The 16035-nt window shown below is 34.5% G+C and overlaps 1 non-coding gene and 1 pseudogene across 1 annotated transcript; both read right to left on the bottom strand.

Moving 5' to 3' along the window:
- Positions 1-6610: 6610 nt before the first annotated feature.
- LOC136321296 (small nucleolar RNA SNORA48) lies at positions 6611-6756 on the bottom strand (annotated as a pseudogene).
- A 7429-nt stretch (positions 6757-14185) lies between these two features.
- Positions 14186-14261, bottom strand: TRNAI-GAU (transfer RNA isoleucine (anticodon GAU)). The gene has a single exon. It is a non-coding gene; the product is annotated as a tRNA-Ile (tRNA).
- Positions 14262-16035: the final 1774 nt, after the last annotated feature.

The raw sequence follows: 16035 nt of genomic DNA on the forward strand, positions 1-16035 counted from the left end.
ATTTGTGAGCACAGTATATCTTTCCATTTATTTGTGTTATTTTCAATTTACCTCATTAATGTCTTATAGTTTTCTAAGTACAGATCTATTACCTCCTTAGTTAAATGTATTTATTTCTAAGTATTTTATTCTTTTGATGCAATTGTAAATTATAAATAATTTTTAGTATGTAGAAGCACAACTAATATCTTTATACTAATTTTCTATTTCGTGACTTTCCTGATTTCATTTATTAGTTCTAATAGTTTTTATTGTAGCTTTTGGGCTTTTCTATGTATCATATCATGTCATCTGCAAATAGTGACTGTTTTACTTTTCTTTTCCAATTTGAATGCTTTTTATACATTTTTATTGCTGAATTGAGGTGGTTTTGACTTCCAATACTATGAATAAAGTTGGTTGAATAAAAATGGTGAGTGTGGGGATCATGGTCTTATTCCAGATCTTAGATGAAAAGCTCACAGCTTATTACTACTCAGTTTGATGTTAGTTGTAGATTTGCCTTGTGTGATCTTTATTATGTCGAGGTATATTCCTCTATGCCCACTTTGTTGATCATTTTTACCATAAATGAATGTTGAATTGTACCAACTATTTTTTCTGCATCTATTGAGATGATTGTATATTTTTATCTTTCAATTTGTTAATATGGTGTATCATATTGATTCATTTGTGTATAGTGAATCATTGTTGCATCCTTGGAATAAATCTTGACTGTTGTATATGATTCATTTAATGTATTTTTGAATTCATTTGCTAATATTTTGTTGAGGGTTTTTAAATCTATGTTCATCACAAACATTGGCTTGTGGTTTTCTTTTTTTTGTCATATTTTGGTATCAAGGTAAAACTGGCTTTGCATAACAAATTTGGAAGTTTTATCTCTTTTTCAAATTTATAGAATAATTTGAGAAGGATAGGAATTAACTCTTCTTTAAATGCTTTATAGCATTTACCTGTGAACACATCTGGTCCTGGACTTTTGTTTTTTAGAAAGTTTTTGATTATTAATTAATTTTATTATGAGTAATCAGTCTATTCAGATTTTTTATATTTTCCTGATTATTTTTGGAAGATTGTATGTTTCTAAGAATTACCCAAGTATCCTAGGTTGCCCATTTTATTAGCATATTTTTGTTCATAGTAATCTTTTGTGATCTTTTGTCTTTTTGTCACATCAGTTGTGAAGTTTCATTTTTTATTTATGATCTTGTTTATTTGGACACTATTTTTTCTAGATGAATTTGATAAAATTTTATCAATTTTATTTATCTTTTCAAAAAATAACTGTTAAGTTTCATTGATCTTTTCTATGTTTCTAGTCTCTATTTTATTTATTTTTGCTCAGAATTTTATTATTTCATCCCTTTGTCTAATTTTGGCCTTTGTTTTTTTTTTCTCTTTTTTTCTAGTTTATATAAGTATAAGGTTTGATTGTTTGAGATTTTCCTTTTTCTTTTTCTTTTTTGAGGTAGGACTATGTTGCTATAAAATTGCTGCTTATAACTGCTTTTGCTGCATCATATAGATTTTGAACATGATTTCTTCTTTGACCCATTGGTTGTGTAGTAAAATGTTTAGCCTTCTTATGTTTATATTTGTTTTCTAGTTTTCTACTAGTAGTTGGCTTTTAGTTTTATAGTGTTGTGGTCAAAAAAAAATAGTTGATGTGATTTAATCCTCTTAACTTTATTGAGAGTTGTTTTGTGGCCTAACATGTGATCTATCCTGGAGAATATATATATATATATATATTTTTTTTTTCCTTTTCTCTTCCAAATAAGAGGATGGGAAATAGAAACAGACTCCCGCATGCACCCCATCTGGGATCCACTGAATAACCTCTGTCTGGGGCCAACACTCTGCCCATCTGGGGCCATGCTCACAACCAAGTTACTTTTAGTGTTGGAGGCAGTTTCATGGAGCCATCCTCAGCACCTGGGGTCAAAGCCCTAAAACCAATTGAGCCATGGCTGTGGGAGGAAGAGGAGGAGGAGGAGGAAGAAGAAAGGGGGGAGGGGAAGAGAGGCAGATGTTCACTTCTCCTAAGTGCCCTGATCAGGAGTTGAACCTGGGTATCCACACGCCAGGCTGACACACTACAAGGAGGCAACCAGCCAGGGTCTTGCAGAATATTTCATGTGCACTTGAAATATTCATGTGTATTTAGCTGTTTTTGGATAAATGTAAGGAACATATCTATTAAGGGTACTGGTTTAAAGTGTCATTATGATCATTATTTATTGGCTTTTTGCTCCAATGATCTATCTATTGATTTAAATGGGATGTTAAAGCCCCCTATTTTTAATGTATAACTGTCAATTTTTATCTTTATGTCAGTTAGTATTTACTTCATATATTCAAGTTTACCTATGTGGGTGCATAGATATTTACAAGTGTTATATCATTTTGTTGGATTAATGTCTTGATCATTATGTTATGCCCTTCTTTGTCTCTTGCCACAGTATTTGCTTTAAAGTTTATATTTCAATGAAATATCTTTTTCCATTCCTTCACTTTAGTACAAGTACATGTGTGTCTTTAGAATTGGAGTGAGTCTCTTATAGGCAGCATCTATATGGATCTGTTTTTCTTCCCTCACCCCTATCTTTTTAGACACCTCATGCTTTTTAACTGGAGCTTTTAGTCAATTTACATTTAAGTAATTATTGATGGCTATGTACTTATTGCCATTTTGTTAATTGTTTTCTGGTTGGTTTTTGTAGTTCTCTGTTTCTTTTATGTTTTCTTGCATTTTTCTTTTTTAATTTGATGAATTTTGAATCTTTTTCTCTTTACTCTTTTGTATATCTATTGTAGATTTTTGATTTGTGGTCACTGTGAGGTTCATATATAAGAACCTATGTACATAGCAGTTTGTTTTAAATTGATGATCACTTATATCCTAATGTATTCTTAAAAGCAGAACATTTTCACTTCCCCCTTCATATTTTATGTTCCTGACATCATTTTTTTAGATCTTTTGCTTTGTGTGTCCCTTAAAAAATTATTATATATATATAGTTTATTTTTATACTTTTTTCTTTTAACCTTTATACTAGCTTTCTAAGTGGCTGATGCACTACTTTTACTATATATTTGCATTTGTTAATGAGATTTTTTTAATGAGAAATAAAAAGGTTTATACAAGTGCCAACAATGTGAGAAGATGGGGGAGCTCCTGTCCTCAAAAACCCATTTTGCTCCTTTTGCTCAGGCAGGGTTTTTTTTTTTTTTATGAGGAACAAGAAGGAAAAGGAAGAAACAAATATTAGAACAGAGGAATCAGAAGAAGGAGGTTGAAAGTTCTTTGCTGAAGGGACTCGGCACAGTCTGTTCAGATAAGTGAGTGAAGGTCATGTCTCCGTCTCCTGGAACTGGCATATCTGAAGGCTGGGATCTGTTTCTTTGGTTGTTACAGGAATGAAAGCTAGCAAGTATCTCATAAACTCTAGTTGTTATTCTTTGTACCAGGTTCCCACAGTCAGGTTGTTCTCTTGGCCTTCAGTGAGATTCAGAACTGCAAGCCTTAGTGTGGTAGGAGTGCGGAGAGGTGAGCGGAGGCGGAGCTCCGACTTATACTTCCTCTTCTCACTCAGATGTTAAACCTTGATATGATATGTGTCAGCCAGAGGAGAACATCTTTCATGTATTATTTTTATTTCTAGTTTTGGCCTATTCTGTTCTATTTAAAGAAGTCTCTTGAACAATTTTTGTAAGGCAGGTTTAGTGATTATGAATTCCTTCAGCTTTTGCTTTATGGGAAACTCTCCTCTAATTCTGAATGATAAGCTAACCTTGTACAAGGGAACCATAATACTGTCAGCTATATTATTTGCTAAGCTTCACATGTGGAACTAATGCTAAACAATAATGATATCTATTGTGTTGTTCTCAGTATTTTACTGTGTCTTTACTGAGACCTCTAATGAGACCGAGAAATCAGGTTTTGGGGTTTTTTTTTGGTTCAAGTCCTTTTTAAGGATATTGTATAATATGTTTTTGTTAAAGGTTAGTTGTTAAAAAAAAAAAGAAATTCTTACTGATAAGTAAAACCAGCTTGCTGTTTTTCAAAAAGAAATTGTTGCATTTAAAAATAGGTTTGCACCTGACTAGGCCGTGGCACAGTGGATAGAGTATTGGACTGGGACGTGGAGGACCCAGATTCAAAACCCGAGGTTGCTGGCTTGAGTGTGGACTCCTCTGGCTTGAGCGCAGGGTCACTGGCTTGAGCGTAGGATCATAGACATGACCCCATGGTTGCTGGCTTGAGCCCAAAGGTCGCTGGCTTAAAACCCAAGGTCACTGGTTTGTGTCCAAGGTTGCTGGCTCAAGCAAGGGGTCACTTGCTCTGCTGTAGCTCCTGGGTCAAGGTACATATGAGAAAGCAATCAATGAACAACTACGGTGGCGCAATGAAGAATTGATGTTTCTCATCTCTTTCCCTTCCTGTCTCTGTCACAAATAAGAAAAAATAGGTTTGCTGTTGCTTTTTTCTTATATAAAGTTTTTGTGCAAGCCTTTTGATTCTGTGGATCTTTCCTTTTCTTTACTTATGACCACCAAAAGTAAACCCTATAAGTTGTCTAACATTGTCTTATCATTTTAGTAGTTAAAACAATTTAAAGAAATGTGTAATAAAACTATTCAGTAAAAGGGCTTTTCATCGATTTTGACAAAGCTAATAGTAACGTGACCTTATTTCACCTTAGTTGCCATATATGTAAACAAGTACAGCAATATCTTACAATTATTTAATTAATAACTACTTTTTATTTTACTAATTTGTATATATTGCTAGACTTTCAATCATGCAACATTGTAATAACAATATCCGACAAAGCAAGCTCAGTTTGTGAAAGACATGTGTCCTGGAACAAAGTTCAAAAAGCTAAAGATCTGTGTTCCTCCAGTGGGCAGCTGATGATGTATTTCCTTCTCTACAAATTTCAATAGATATGTCAGCCAGATATCATGACTGTGATAAAAATTTGAGGAAATATTGCCTTAGAGTAAATTTTAATTTATATTGAAAAAAAATTTTAATGCATGCTATTTTGCTTCAAAATGCAAGTGTGAGTAAATTATATATGGTGGCTTCTTTTTGCTTCAAGTCTCTCATGAAAGAAGAATATTTTTGTTGCCAACAATTAGTTAGTTACATTTACTTCTGTTTGCTACAGGTAAACTGGATGGAATGTCACACAGCTCATTATAGAGACAAGTAAACTCTGTTCCTAAAGTTGGATGACAGAACTAGTCATGGTGTGCATTGTAATTTTAGGGCAACCATACATCTTTCTGGAGTAAAATGCTTGCTAAGCCCTGCATTTGGGCTGTCAGATGCCTCATGAGTTTGTAATTAAATAAAGGCAGTTCTGTGGTTTGTGGAGTTAAGCCAATATCTGATGCATTCTACAAGTCTCTTCTAGAAAGCTTTTACTTTAAATCTTAAATTTGGAAGAAACAAATACAATACATTTTGTATTGATTGACTAATCTTTCATCAAAAGCACACTTACTAGGGTGATCTCTGAAAATACACACTTCTGTTTTCTTGTGCTAAGTCAATGTCCACTTCACTTAGCAGAGAAGCAGTACTGTCCTTTGAAATATCAGTTTCCCCCTTTCAAGTTGTGCGTTCAATTATTTTTAAAACACAACAAAATGCTTTGAGAAATAAATAGGCGCAAAACAGAAGCACTAGGAAGAAGTGTATTTAATTCTTATCATTTTTTACTTTTCCTCTGGAATTTAATGGCCTACTTTAAGAGTGATTGCACTGCAGGAGAGAATGGGTTATTTTTTCCTTTATACTTACTTACAGATGTTCATTTTGTAGTTACAAGTTATGTCATTGGTAAAGCATGCTATAGACCAGAAAAGTCAACCTTTTTATACCTACCGCCCACTTTTGTATCTCTGTTAGTAGTAAAATTTTCTAACCGCCCACCGGTTCCACAGTAATGGTGATTTATAGAGTAGGGAAGTAACTTTACTTTATAAAATTTATAAAGCAGAGTTACAGCAAGTTAAAGCATATAATAATAATTACTTACCAAGTACTTCATGTCGGATTTTTGCTAAGTTTGGCAGACTAAATCTTTATAAAACAACTTAACTATAGTTAAATCTATCTTTTTATTTATACTTTGGTTGCTCAGCTACCGCCCACCATGAAAGCTGGAACACCCACTAGTGGGCAGTAGGGACCAGGCTGACTACCACTGCTCTAGACCAACACTTGAGGGTGAAACCTATGGCCCAAAGGCCAAATGCAGGCCCAAAGGCAGGCCTGCATCTATTTTTGTAAACCAAGATTTAGTGAAATTGAGGTCATTTGTTTATTTATTGTCTGTAGATGCTTTCTTGCTACTATGGTAAAATTGAATAGCTGTGACATAGACTCTAAATGCTTCCAAAGTCCATGTTATTTACAATCTGGCCCATTACAGAAAAATGGATTTGCATATATATATATAGAAGAATACATGTATTTTATTTGTTTGTTTTTGTAGTTTGTATAAAAGGGAAAGAATAAAAAGATATTATTTCAGATGATTTTTATTTTCTTTACAGTGAAGAATATTTGCATTATTGTTTTATTTTTTTATGTGTCCCAGGCATGAAACAGCCCTAGCCACTAATACAAGCATTAAGGTAGGATGAACTAAGGACTATATACATCTACTTTGTCCTTGACTGATATAAGAGCAATACCACCAATCAGGTGTCTTCTTGCCCTTTGCAAGGGGGGTTGCTTTAAATTCTTAAAAGTCTTAATTTCCTGTTAAAGGAGCTCATGCTTGGATGTCAATCTGTATACACTGTGAAATGGATAGTTAACATAGTGTCTCTTCAAAGATAAAATATTTTCTAAACCATGCTGTGACACTGGCTTGAAGAAAACTGGAAATATAGGGTTCAGGTAAGTCAGTGGAATGGCTTCTAACCCTGCAGCTATTATGTGTCTGAAAATTGCACAAAGTGAGATTGGTCCGCAGGCCCCTACCAGCTTGGTCTTGGTGAGGCTCCCAAACCTTGAGCTGTATCATAGCTGTTGCTTCATTCTTTGTATCAGACTGTTCCTCATGGCTGTTTCAAAGATAGTAAGTACCTGGGCCGTTGTTTGTTTATAATGAGAGAAGGAGAGACAAAGAGAGAGACAGAGAGAGGGACAGATAGGGACAGACAGAGAGGAAGGGAGAGAGATGAGAAGCATCAGATCTTCATTTTGGCACCTTAGTTGTTCATTGATTGCTTTCTCATATGTGCCTTGACTGGGGGGCTACAGCAGAGCGAGTGACCCCTTGCTCAAGCCAGTGACCTTTAGGCTCAAGTCAGTGACCTGGGCTTCAAATCAGCAACATTTGGGCCCAAGCCAGTGATCATGGGGTCATGTCTATTACCCCATGCTCATGCCAGTGACCCTGTGCTCGAGCCGGATGAGCCTATGCTCAAGCTGGAGACCTCGGGGTTTTGAACCTGGGTTCTCTGCATTCCAGTCCTACACTCTGTGCACCATGTCACTGCCCGGTCACATTTACTCTTTTAAAGAGAAGTAAAAAAAACCCAACAAAAACAAAAAGAAACAAAACAACTTTTTAGGAAATAAAAAGTTTATTTTCTAAGCTATTTTTAATGTTTTTTTGTATCCATATTTATTTGTTAAATAGTTGTGTGTATGTGTGCACGTGTACATACGTGTATGACTAAAGAAAGCTATTAAAATTGTGAGGTAAGATACTTTCAACACCTTTTCTATGAACCATCTAGCAGAAGGATAACAGACAATGATGCATTGGTTAACATTGCTATTTTCAAAAACTGAAAATGAATCATCAATTGAAGCCAGTTTGGCATTTTCCTATATGACATTCTATTTAGGGCTCTGAATCTCAGCTTTGCAGTTCTATGAATTTAAATCCAACAGAGATGATGTAGCTTTCACACAATTTTCTTCAGTTATAAGAACCATAATCATTGCAATGGGATGCCTTAAACCTGGGTCACTTAGATTATTTCCGAATACAGCAGGTGCTCTTCAGGGACATGCAAAATTGAGAAGACACCTGTTGCTCATTGTCTCTTGGTGTCACTCATATAGACAGTACAGGTCAGTGTGTCCAGGAATCAGTTACGGAGAAGAATATAAAAATGTTGCACCTTAACAAATATGCTAGAATATAAGTATAGGGAGAAATATTTTTAAATGGCTAAGCAGTTTAGATTTACAAAATCTAGTTAGATATTCTCTCAGTGTTAGTTGTGAGAACGTAAGAGAATGGGATATAAAAATGATGATATAAGTATTTATATTGACATATAATTGTCTGAGAAAAATATTCCCTTTATTTTGAGTTAAACAAAATCAGTGAACTTTCAGATTCAATGAATTATAATATTAACTTAACCCAAATCTTGGAAAGAAGTAACCTATTTTATTGTTACTGTTGTCCCAAGACAGCAGAGTCCTATACTTCTGAATTCCAATGAGATGTAATAGAATTTTGAGAATATAGGGCAGAGGTTGAAATTTGTGACGCTGGGAAAAGCATAGCCTGCTGACATTTTATTAGACATAAGATTTGGGTTTAAAAATCCTATTGAAAATCTGTGTGATTTTGATAATTTGGTTGTTTTTTAAAAATTTTAATATAAACATTGTACATGCATTAATGGTACAGGGGGTCATAAGGAAATTTTCTTGACCCTACCCTAATTTTATATTTTTAAGTATTCTTCCATAAATGTTCATGCTCATATGAACATATGAGTGGAATAAACAATGAGATTACAATAAACATATTTTCTATGCATAAGTACCTTCAACTCTTAATTTTAATAATTAACTTGTTTTATTAATTTGTATTACTTTATTATCCTATGCTTCTTTTATTCTACTTTTATTGTCATTGATTTAGTTTTTTAAATTGAATTATTACATTTAATAAAACCTGTTTTTATCCTCTCTACTTAAACTTTTATTTAATTAATTTTATGCTTTGATGCTTGACAGAAATGGTAGTACTTTTAGTGATATAGCAAGGCAGGCTTCATTGTGTGAACAGGCAGGCTGGTAAGATCCTAGATTCCTTGATGAACATCATGCTACATTCTTCTTGGATAATCTATCAGTCTTTTAAATGACCCTGCAAATGTTTCTGGCATTTTTCTGAAAATCCACAGCTAACAACCATTGCTGGAGTAATAATGATCATTTTCATGTCTAAAGACTGGAAATATTTAGGTAGATTAAGGTCATTTGAACTTTTCTGGTCACTAAAAGATCCAAAGTAGAGAACAAAATCTAGAATTCGGGTCTTCAGGCCACTATTTTGATATATTTTTCAACTCATTTCACGTGTACTGAGTTAAAGGGCTTTGGGAGCTAATCAAAGAACCAGGTATGTATGTCCGTGTGGTGGCAGTAGCACACATGAGTTTTATTTAGTCAGTACTTTGACTGGTTTGCCCTAGGGGAAACTACCTCAGAGCAGGAGAGTTTCCAGAGACAATGAGTAGAGGGTCACTACGGAGAGAATAGAAGGACAAGGAACAAGTCATGAGAAGGAGGAGGATTGGAAAAGTATTCTGAATCTAGGTGATGTTGCTCAACATCACAATGGAGTCTCTGGGTCATAGAGTCTGAAAGGTAGAAGCAGCTTGGGGTCTTTCATAGCCACAGAGTTTATTTTATCTATGGGTAGATGATGTGGGGTGCTGTTTTGTGGGGTATGCAATGCAGGAAGGCTCTAAGTGGCTAAAATTCTGCTCATTCAGGCTCTATTTAAAACAATTGGATGTGTAAAAACTCATGTTTTTTTGGTACCAGTTGGATTTGGAGATAATAGGTCCCAGGCCGTTGTGAGGAAGTAAACAACATGGGCCAATATGCAGAAGCTGTCTTTGCTTCATTGATTTAACAACTGGGCCCCATGGTTTTGTTTGTGTATGTGTGTTTTGTCATTAGAATATGCTCCAGATACACATATAGACACCAATAAATGGATAACATACACATGTCATCTATAGTTGTTAACCTTATCACTGTTAAGCAGTGATAAATTGTTAAACTTATCACTGGCTAACTTTAATAAATTTTGTCCTAATTGATCCAGAGTTTTCAAAAGGATGAAACACTAGAGTTGAAGTCCTCTGGGTACCATCACTTCCAACAAGTATTCCTTTCTCTGCCTTCTTTAGAAGAGTCTTCTGTATATGTTTAGATTCATATCTTACATATATATATATAAATATCCTATATATATACATATATACAGTATATATATAATTTATAAGTATATATGAAAAAATAATTTATAAACTGGTTTGGGGATGATTTGAAACTATATATAAATTATAATATAGTATATATAACCTTTTGCTCTCTTCTTACAGTTTATGAGATCGATCCAAATGGATCCAATTACATAATACTTATAGATAAAGAATATTGTTTTCTACTGCTAAATAGTATTTCATTGTGTGAATATATTGTTATTTTTAAAAATTTTATACTGATGGATCTTCAAGTTGTTTTCAGCTTTTCATTTTGCAAATAATACCTGAGAGAATGTTTCTGGACATATCTTCATATGCAAATGTGGCTGCTTAGCTATTCCATTGGCAAATAATTCCCAAACACCCTATGTGTACAGATTTGGGACTATATTGAAATTAGATACAATTTCTATTCTTACTACATTTGTAATCTTAGTTTAATCATGTGTGTGTGTGTATATATATATACATATATATATATACACACACATATATATATACACACACACATATATATGAATGACTAGTATTTTATAGTTTAATTTCATCTGTCATTTTACTAAATTTGTATTTATTTATCAGAGATATTATTAATGACATTGCTTGATTATTTCTCTCCGTATTTGGTTTTGGTACTCCTCCAAAATGCATAGGCAGATGTGATTAAATTACAGTTCTGTCTTCAGAAGAACATTGTGTTAGAGCCTTTATGAATTTCTAGCACTGTCACTTGCTTGGTTAATGATTTATTAAATACAGCAGAGCAATTAGAAAAATGAGATTTAAAAAAATGTTATCCACTACAGCTCAAGTAATTCCAATTACTGCTCCGAGAGATGTATTTTGGAAAAAGTCATAGCATCAGGCACATGGCACAGTAAGGATAATGACCAATGGAAGCTGATAACTTCTAATGGGAAATAGACACAGAGCTTTGGAGTTGCACTCCAGATCTCTTCTTTTCCAGCATTTGTTGTATGCACCAAACACATAGAAAGTGGTTAGCTGAAACAGGTAGTTTAAAAATATTTTAACATTTTTATCTAAACAAATGTCAGAATTTTTTTTTGAAAATGAAAAATGCTAAGTATAATAAAAGTATATGTTTATGCTCTTGGCAGCCAAATGTGCTTTTTAATGGAATTTAAATAAATGGAATTTTTATGACAAAAAAAGCAACAGTAAAAGCAGTGATTATGTTTTTCATAGTTCATTTGCCTTCTTTGCCCTGCAGACCCTGTGTGGAGGAAAATGAGATCCTGAGTGAAGGCTACAATGTCAATGACTCTGAAGAAGGACTCAGAGACCCATTGGTGTTTAATGACCCTTGCTGGCCTATGCAATGGAAACTGGTATGATCTTCAGAAATAGATGGTTCTTTGGCAATGTTAAGAAATATTATTTTTGTCATATTTTTATGCAGCAGATAGACACTTTTACGCACTGCCTGCTTTTATCTATTGGTTTTGCAGAGGGGAACTTGGTAAACTTTTCATAAAATATTGCTGTCAACTTATTAATGAACACTAATCCTTTTAATTTGATTATATCTCTAAGGTTTGATTTAGTCTATAAAAGATACCAGTAAAAAACCCAAGACATTCAAATGTGGTGTGTATAAACAGATTCACATAGGAATGTTGGTCTCATTCAGGCTTGAAGTTCTTATTCTTGCATTATCAGAATATATTCTAATTTCATCAATAATGAAGGCACGCTTCTTTGTCTTTTTTTTTTTTATGTATTAAGTGGGTGTTGGAATATTGCACAACAACCTTTTTTCATAATGTTTATAGTATTAGACTTTTCAGGGCTGCATTGCCCTGTTGTTTATACAATACGGTAATAATGAAAAGGTCTGAAAATAGCACATGTAGTTTTTGAGTGCAAAAAAAAAGTTGAAGTAGACACCACGGCAGATTTTAAAAGGATTTATTTGCAATGTGAGGATGACTTGGTGATATATCGGAAAGAAGTTGAAGACCTTGTTATATCCATTCTTAGCTCCTCATGGGTTTTTAAATTATATTGTGTGGCAGAGGGTCTGGTGTCATAAAATGAGAAAAAGGTTAAGTGAGCTTTATCATTTTCATGGAGATAATGAGGCAAAAAGTGGGAAACTGTCGTGGTAGCTCTTTTTTATGTTGATCATTGGCAGTTACCAAGCCTACCATATGAAAAGAACAGAAAATCTATGTTGGAAAATGTCCAGTTCACTTTTCTGAGCTTCATTTTATCCTCAAAAAGTGAAATACACTTTAGAAAACTCTAAAAGATGTATAAAACTACGTTTGACATTTCAAACAAACAAATTTAGGTACCTGGAAGTGAGATAATAAGTGAATGAACTAGAGCTAATTAGGATTATGAATGTCAAAGAGAAAAGGAGTGAAATTAAGAAAAAGGATTGAGGAAGGGTGGCTAGTAAAAAAAAAAACTTTTGTTTTTTTTTCTTTTGACCTAAAGAAGCAGCAAAAATTAGATGAATACTTGCTACTTATATATACACGACACTTTGTAATTAGTCACCAAGCAAGAAGTATTTTTCTGGTATTGATTATTAAATGCTGAGCTCCTCTATATTGAGGTCAAGAATTTCAGAAGACACATAAGGAAAGGAAATGGAAGGCAAATAATACAGGAAATTGACAAGAATTGAATAGCAGTCAATGAAGTGACAGGCATTAGAAATGAAGATGTGTTAGGGATTCTTAGAAGGAGTTGCAGTTTCTAATTATGTCTTGTCTAAAGCATATTTGTAACAGCAGACTAAGCTGTGTAACAGATTTTATCCTCTGATGAGAATACTAAATTTATTTCAATTAAAGATTGGGTGGCATGAGTAGGTTGTGCTGCCCTGCCATGAAATTTGAGACCTTATGCTGATTCTCATCCCACAAGTGATTTTCTTCGGTTACCAATTTTTCCCTCCCTTCTCCAAAACCAAGCATCCCAAAGTGGGAGTCTATTCTTATTTTCATTTTTGTACCCATCCATTTCTCAATCAATACCTTGTGGCAACTTGGTTTTGTGATACCCTCACATTTACTCTTGCTATTCACCCCCACACTTTACTTATTTTCTCAATGTAATAAAGACTTTTCAGTTTTTATCTTATTTTAATAATTAATTACAAATTTGTAACTATCCAGATAAAATTATTCAATAGTTAATATTAGATTCTCTAACATGACATATTAAGTCATTCATTTCTTTTTAAGTGAGAGTAGGGGACAAAGACAGACTCCTTTATATGCCTGAACTAGGATCCACCAGGCAACCCCTGCCTGGGGCCGATGCTCGAATCAACTGAGCTATCCTCAGTGCCTGAGGTCAATGCTCTGACCAACTGAGCTATCCTCTCTATCCAATGGAGCCACTGGCTATGGGAGGGAAAGAGAGAAGGGAGAGAGAGAAGGGGGAGAGAAGTAGATGGCTGTTTCTCCTGTGTGTCCTGACTGGTGACCAAACCTGGGACTTCGCACATCAGGCTGATGCTCTAGCCACTGAGCAGCTGTTGGCCAGGGCTCATAATTTTCTTTAATTAACTTCAACAGTTTCATTCCTGGCTATTTTACTTCTAGACACAATTTATATTCTTTTTTTTTTTTTTTTTGTATTTTTCTGAAGTTGGAAACGGGGAGGCAGTCAGACAGACTCCCGCATGTGCCCGACCGGGATCCACCCGGCATGCCCACCAGGGGGTGATACTCTGCCCATCTGGGGCATTGCTCTGTTGCAATGAGAGCCATTCTAGCACCTGAAGAAGAGGCCACAGAGCCATCCTCAGCGCCCGGGCCAACTTTGCTCCAATGGAGCCTTGGCTGCGGGAGGGGTAAGAGAGAGACAGAGAGGAAGGAGAGGGGGAGAGGTGGAGAAGCAGATGGGCGCTTCTCCTGTGTGCCCTGGCCAGGAATCAAACCTGGGACTCCTGCACATCAGGCCGATGCTCTACCACTGAGCCAACCGGCCAGGGCCGACACAATTTATATTAACCATGTGGAGCACATACTACAGAAATGCAAATGACCATGATTGCTCTCCCAAATACTCTTTGCTTGTACCTCTTCCAATCTTTTCAATATTTCAAAATTCATTCCAGGCACTATATCTCAATAAAATATCTTTTTCACCCACTAGAGTGAGTTATGTAATTTTTATTGTGTACTCCTATAACACAGTATACTCATACTGCTATTTGAATGAGTGAGCAAATAAATGAGTCAACGAGTTAATACTTTATAATTTTTGTGTCTTATCAACTAGATAATAACATGCTTAAGGACAGGGACTGTGTCTCATTTATCCTACATTGTGACCCATAGCAAGATACTTGACAGTATTTTATACCAAAGAATCATTTGTTTAATGATCAAATTTAGAAATGCATGTATAAATGTAACTGCTCTTTTTCTATCTTTCCTTTTCTGTTCTTAATAAGAAAAAATCTATTTAGCCCTTATGCACTATCAGCCTGTATTCTAATAGAACTTGTTCTCAGTTGAAAAATCAGCTTCTATCTCTACCAGTACTTTCAAGGACAAAAGAATTTCTATAGAAGGAAATCCCCAATAGAATGACTTTAGAATAAGTAGAGGAGTTATCCAGGGCCAGTATGAAGTCTTACATTGTCAGGACCAAAGCTTCTTCCATCTGGCACCCTATTGTGTCCTTTTCCACATGGCTGCTCCACATGGTGGGAGGGAGAAAAAAGAAAGGAAGTATATGGCACACCTGTTCCCTTGCAGATAGAGACAGGGAGTTGTACATGTGTGCCCACCTCCATCTTGGGGGTTCTTTCCTAGAAGAGGGAAGCATAGATATGATGAGACAACAAACAATCTCAACCAAGTACTAATTTAAAAACAAAATATTGTAAGCAAATATGTGAAACACAACTTCAATATTTCTAGTTAGCATATGAGAAATAGTATCAACAAAAGAGAAATAATAATATAAAAGATGGGGAATTATGAAGCTACAGAATATTTTTTGAGATTTTAGAGACTTTTTCATGAACATAATAAACACATGTTTAATAATGTTGAAACTCACCTAATTTGCCATTACTTGCCAAAATTTATAACAGTAAATTCCTGGGAATCAAATGTACTTACGTTTTGAACATTATGTTGGTTATTTTTTTTTGTATGGTTTAATTTCACTTTTTCAATAAAATATCAGAAATGAATACATCCAAATATATAAATTAATATTTCCTTTCTATCTGATTTTATCACTGTTGTTATGCTTGCTCACTGAAAAATCATTGCATTATCATAAGTACATCTGTGAACATCCATAGTATTCTTTTGCTAGACACTTGCAGAATTCTGCTAATGTGAGGTAGGACTTATTGCTTTTTTTTATTGTAGGATATTTTAAGAACATATTTTTAAAGACATTTTTATCAGACTTTTAAATATCATTCTGGATCTAAAGATTGGCATGAAAATTGAATACTGCTTCTGCCTAAAATTATACTAAAAGTAGGTGCTTAAGGATAATTTGAAGAAATTTTTCAGTTAATATTACATTTGCTGAAGTCCTGTATTCTATTTATTAATTTTTTTTTTACAGAGACAGAGAGAGAGTCAGAGGGATAGACAGGGACAGACAGACAGGAACAGAGACAGATGAGAAGCATCAATTATTAGTTTTTTGTTGCGAGTTGTGACTTCTTAGTTGTTCATTGATTGCTTTCTCATATGTGCCTTGACTGTGGGCCTTCAGCAGACTGAGTAACCCCTT

The sequence above is a fragment of the Saccopteryx bilineata genome, chromosome 1 (assembly GCF_036850765.1).
Source record: "Saccopteryx bilineata isolate mSacBil1 chromosome 1, mSacBil1_pri_phased_curated, whole genome shotgun sequence".
NCBI lineage: Eukaryota > Metazoa > Chordata > Mammalia > Chiroptera > Emballonuridae > Saccopteryx > Saccopteryx bilineata.